Consider the following 5974-nt stretch of genomic DNA (forward strand, 5'->3'; position numbering starts at 1 on the left):
TTTGTGTGTCCGTATCTGGAATGCTGCCATACCAGTGTCGTAGTAAATATATAATGTTATAGCTTGGTCTGACTAAAATCTTGTGCATGACCCATCTTGTGTTGGGCCTTTGGATTTAATACAATGCACAAAGACTTCTATCTTGTCGGCCTTATCAGCAGGTGGCTATGGACAACACCCACGCCATAGGTCTCTCAGTTCTCCCAAACTCACGACTTCTTGCTCTGAGGACATACACACACACCCCCACACACACACACATATACACACACACACACACACACACACACACACACATCATCATTGTTAAACATACACACACATACACACACACACACACACACACACACACACACATACACACACGCACACACACACACACATCATCATTGTTAAACATACACACACATACACACACACACACACACACACACACATACACGCACACACACACACACATCATCATTGTTAAACATATACACACATACACACACGCACACACACACACACACACACACACATCATCATTGTTAAGCACACACACACACAAAAACCCCCTTCTCTTAGGCTGAACATCTGAAGACAGAGAACCCGACTCAGAGCCAATGCAACAGTGACACTAGCCTGGAGGTGACCTCGACCAACTCATCAGGACCAATCAGAAGATCAGAACTACTAGAATCAACCTACTTTATTTTATTGTATAAAATGTCAGCACACAATGTTTAGGGGCTCTCGCGCTCTCAGATATCTCCCTACGAGATTGACGAACGGGTCCGTGCACGTTATTTACAGATATCTTTACCTCTGAATAAACTGCCTTATATTATACAATCATCCACCTTGTCCGAAAGTCTCTACTTGGTCTCCGTTCTCCAGTAAACTTGTGATCATCAACACCAGTCAACATAAAGGGTAAGAATCCAGCTGTGCAATATGTTGAATGTACTGTGTGAATGTTTGAAAAATAGAGGTAAAATCATGCTGTTTTATAGTTGCTGTGAAAGAAAGTATGGGAAGAGAGCACTTCTACTGCACTCTAAACCGAGTTGTGTCCAATGTTATGTAAGATGAACTGTCATGATAGGCATTATTATTACCAGTCTTTATGTCAATACTCTTAACATTGTTGTAGTATCCCTGGAGGCTTGGAGCCCTGTCTGATAAAGTATACCTAAAGCCCGCACCGACTGTATTATTTTAGCCGTCTTATGCCACGATTTTGCCGTCCCAGACGAAATGTCCACGTCGTGGGCAAATTCTTAGGTCGTAAATGATTGTTGGACGTCATGGCTCGTTCAGTGTGACTGGGTCTGCCAATTAAGTACCGCTACATGCGGTCGTAGGCTCCGACACAGTCCTGGTAGTGTCAGATTTTTTTTGCCTTCATCGTGTAGTTTGGCTGGTGTTACGAGACGATCCCGGTGACTGACCAATAGGAACACGGCCAATGACGCCATGCTTGCGCACCAATACTGCTCTCGTTCCCAGCCACGAATGGTCCATACCATTTCTTCTTCTCTTTTTCTTGGGTTTCTCGAGACAAAACACCGCCAACATCACAGCAAAAGCTTGTTGTTGTTCTTTTGATGCAACGCTTGACACGCCCTGTTGACGTAGCCTCGCAAGCCAATCGCAGAATGTGACGACAGAACTGAAGCAAATCTACAATCTGGCCAGGTTGATATCAAGGTTTTAATTTGGTCACATCGCACAGTGTGACATGTAATAATCGTAAAAGACAATCCGAAGTACAGTGTGGGAAATCAAATCAAATCAAATTGTATTTGTCACATGCGCCGAATACAACAGTGAAATGCTTACTTACAAGCCCTTAACCAACAATGCAGTTTTAAGAAAAATAAGTGTTAAGAAAGTATTTACTAAAATAAACAGAAGTAAAATATTAAAATAGAAATGCATTAAGAGAAGGGATAGTACCTAGAAATTACATTTGTTGGCAGTGGCTAGTTTAACAAAACCAAAGTGTGGACTCCTTGTCCATAAACTGCTTTCAAGGTAAAGAAACAAATATCTAAATATGTAATCTCGCAAAAATATCCCTTTTAATAGAGATATATGTAATATTTTTGTATTGTAATTTCAGAAAATGTCCTTAATATACTGTATCTACAACAGTAATAGTGGAATGATAGTGTTTCACAATATTTTTTCCACCAAATGTTTTATTGGGACCACACAAAATTGCATTCTAATGGTGCAGCCCTCTTATTGGTCAACAAAAGATTCAACAACAGCCCCAGTCAATTTGACAACAAGAGCCAGTCCTTCTTTTGTTGACCAATAAGAGGGCTGCACCATTAGAATTCAATTTTGTGTGGGCCCAGTAAAACATTTGTACACTGAACAAAAATATGAACGCAACGTGTAAAGTGTTGGTCCCATGTTTCATGAGCTGAATTAAAAGATCCCAGAAATTTTAGATACGGACAAAAAGCTGATTTCTTTCAAATTTTGTGCACACATTTTGTTACATCCCTGTTAGTGAGCATTTCTTCTTTGCCAATATAATCCATCCATCTGACAGGTGTGGCATTTCAAGAAGCTGATTAAAAAGCATGATCATTACACAGGTGCACCTTGTGCTGGGGACAATAAAAAGCCACTCTAAAATGTGCAGTTTTGTCACACAACACAATGCCACAGATACCTCAAGTTTTGAGGGAGTGTGCAATTGGCATGCTGACTGCAATAATGTCCACCAGAGCTGTTGCCAGAGAATTTAATGTTCATTTCTCTACAATAAGCCGCCTCCAATGTTGTTTTAGATTTCAATGACTCAATATTTTGGACAAAAACGATAATATTTTGGACAAAACCTCACTGTACAATAATGTACAGTGAGGTAAAAAAGTATTTGATCCCCTACTGACAAAGAAATGATCAGTCTATAATTTTAATGGTAGGTTTATTTGAACAGTGAGAGACAGAATAACAACAAAAAAATCCAGAAAAACGCATGTCATAAATAATATAAATTGGCTCCCAGGTGTATTTTATACAGGTAACGAGCTGCGATTAGGAGCACACTCTTAAAGGGAGTGCTCCTAATCTCAGCTTGTTACCTGTATAAAAGACACCTGTCCACAGAAGCAATCAATCAGATTCCAAACTCTCCACCATGGCCAAGACCAAAGAGCTCTCCAAGGATGTCAGGGACAAGATTGTAGACCTACACAAGGCTGGAATGGGCTACAAGACCATCGCCAAGCAGCTTGGTGAGAAGGTGACAACAGTTGGTGCGATTATTTGCAAATGGAAGAAACACAAAATAACTGTCAATCTCCCTTGGCCTGGGGCTCCATTTAAGATCTCTCCTCGTGGAGTTGCAATGATCATGAGAACGGTGAGGAATCAGCCCAGAACTACACGGGAGGATCTTGTCAATGATCTCAAGGCAGCTGGGACCATAGTCACCAAGAAAACAATTGGTAATACACTACGCTGTGAAGGACTGAAATCCTGCAGCGCCCGCAAGGTCCCCCTGCTCAAGAAAGCACATATACAGGGCTGTCTGAAGTTTGCCAATGAACATCTGAATGATTCAGAGGAGAACTGGGTGAAAGTGTTGTGGTCAGATGAGACCAAAATCGAGCTCTTTGGCATCAACTCAACTCGTCGTGTTTGGAGGAGGAGGAATGCTGCCTATGACCCCAAGAACACCATCCCCACCGTCAAACATGGAGGTGGAAACATTATGCTTTGGGGGTGTTTTTCTGCTAAGGGGACAGGACAACTTCACCGCATCAAAGGGACGATGGACGGCGCCATGTACCGTCAAATCTTGGGTGAGAACCTCCTTCCCTCAGCCAGGGCATTGAAAATGGGTCGTGGATGGGTATTCCAGCATGACAATGACCCAAAACACACGGCCAAGGCAACAAAGGAGTGGCTCAAGAAGAAGCACATTAAGATCCTGGAGTGGCCTAGCCAGTCTCCAGACCTTAATCCCATAGAAAATCTGTGGAGGGAGCTGAAGGATCGAGTTGTCAAATGTCAGTGTCACACCCTGGTTCTGGGACTCATTATGTTGAGCCAGGGTGTGTGCAGTCTATGTGGTTTTGTTCTATGTTGGGTGTCTAGGTTGTCGTTTTCTATGTTTGGTCGATGACTCCCAATCGGAGGTAACGAGTGTCAGCTGTCGGCTCGTTATCTCTGATTGGGAGCCATATTTATACTGTGTGTTTTCACCTTGGGGTTGTGGGTTTTTGTTCCTGTTTAGTCAGAGTCACTATTGGACTTCACTTTCGTCATTTTGTTTGTTGTTTCGGTGTTGCTTTAATTCAATTAAAGTCATCATGTTCACTCAACGCGCTGCGCCTTGGTCTCCTGTTTTAGACGATCGTGACAGAAAAACCCACCAAAGAAAGACCAAGCAGCGTGTCCAGGAGCAAGGAGACTGGACATGGGAGGAGGCACCGGGCAAGGAGATAGAGAGGCTGGCGATGGCCCAGGTGGGCACATCGTGGTCCTGGGAGGACATGCTCGGAGGCAAGGGACCTTGGGGAAGGATCAAGGCCCTGGCGAGAGAGGAGCAACGGCGGCAGCAGGGCCATCGTCGGAGGGTCGTGAGTCAACCCCAGAAAATTTTTAGGGGGGGGCACACGGCATGGACGACGGGGCTGACGGAGGAGAAAAGGGGGAGTATCCAGGAGGCCACCAGGCCAGGGGTACACCGCCCTGTATGTCCTGTGCGGATGCCTCACACAGAGTGTGTGAGGGTAGGCATTCAGCCAGGACGGGTGGTGTCCGCTGTTCGCTCCAGGCCTCCTATCCGTCTCCACAGCCCGGTCCGGCCTGTTCCTGCCACCCGCACCAAGTCTACGGTGTGCGTCGCCAGCCCGGTCCGGCCTGTTCCTGCCACCCGCACCAAGTCTACGGTGTGCGTCGCCAGCCCGGTCCGGCCTGTTCCTGCCACCCGCACCAAGTCTACGGTGCGCGTCGCCAGCCCGGTCCGGCCTGTTCCTGCCACCCGCACCAAGTCTACGGTGCGCGTCGCCAGCCCGGTCCGGCCTGTTCCTGCCACCCGCACCAAGTCTACGGTGCGCGTCGCCAGCCCGGTCCGGCCTGTTCCTGCCACCCGCACCAAGTCTACGGTGCGCGTCGCCCGGCCAGAGTCTGCCGTCTGCCCAACGGCGCCTGAACTGCCCGTCTGCCCAACGGCGCCTGAACTGCCCGTCTGCCCAACGGCGCCTGAACTGCCCGTCTGCCCAGCGGCGCCTGAACTGCCCGTCTGCCCAACGGCGCCTGAACTGCCCGTCTGCCCAACGGCGCTTGAACTGCCCGTCTGCCCAACGGCGCCTGAACTGCCTGTCTGCCCAACGCCGTCTGAACTGTCCGTCTGCCAAGCGCTGCATAAGCCGCCCGTCTGCCATGAGCCGTCAGAGCCGTCCGCCAGACCGGAGCTGCTAAAGCCTTCCGCCAGACAGGATCAGCCAGAGCCTTCCGCCAGACAGGATCAGCCAGAGCCTTCCGCCAGACCGGATCAGCCAGAGCCTTCCGCCAGACAGGATCAGCCAGAGCCTTCCGCCGGACAGGATCAGCCAGAGCCTTCGGCCAGACAGGATCAGCCAGAGCCTTCCGCCAGACCGGATCAGCCAGAGCCTTCCGCCAGACAGGATCAGCCAGAGCCTTCGGCCAGACAGGATCAGCCAGATCCGTCGGCCAGCCATGAGCGGCCAGATCCATCAGCCAGCCATGAGCAGCCAGATCCGTCAGCCAGCCATGAGCAGCCAGATCCGTCGGCCAGCCATGAGCAGCCAGATCCGTCGGCCAGCCATGAGCAGCCAGATCCGTCGGCCAGCCATGAGCAGCCAGATCCGTCAGCCAGCCATGAGCAGCCAGATCCGTCAGCCAGCCATGAGCAGCCAGATCCTTCAGCCAGCCATGAGCCGTTCAGCCAGGATCCGCCAGAGCCGTCCAGCCAGGATCCGCCAGAGCCAGCCAGCCAGGA

The sequence above is a fragment of the Coregonus lavaretus genome (genome assembly GCF_964263955.1).
Source record: "Coregonus lavaretus genome assembly, chromosome: 12".
NCBI lineage: Eukaryota > Metazoa > Chordata > Actinopteri > Salmoniformes > Salmonidae > Coregonus > Coregonus lavaretus.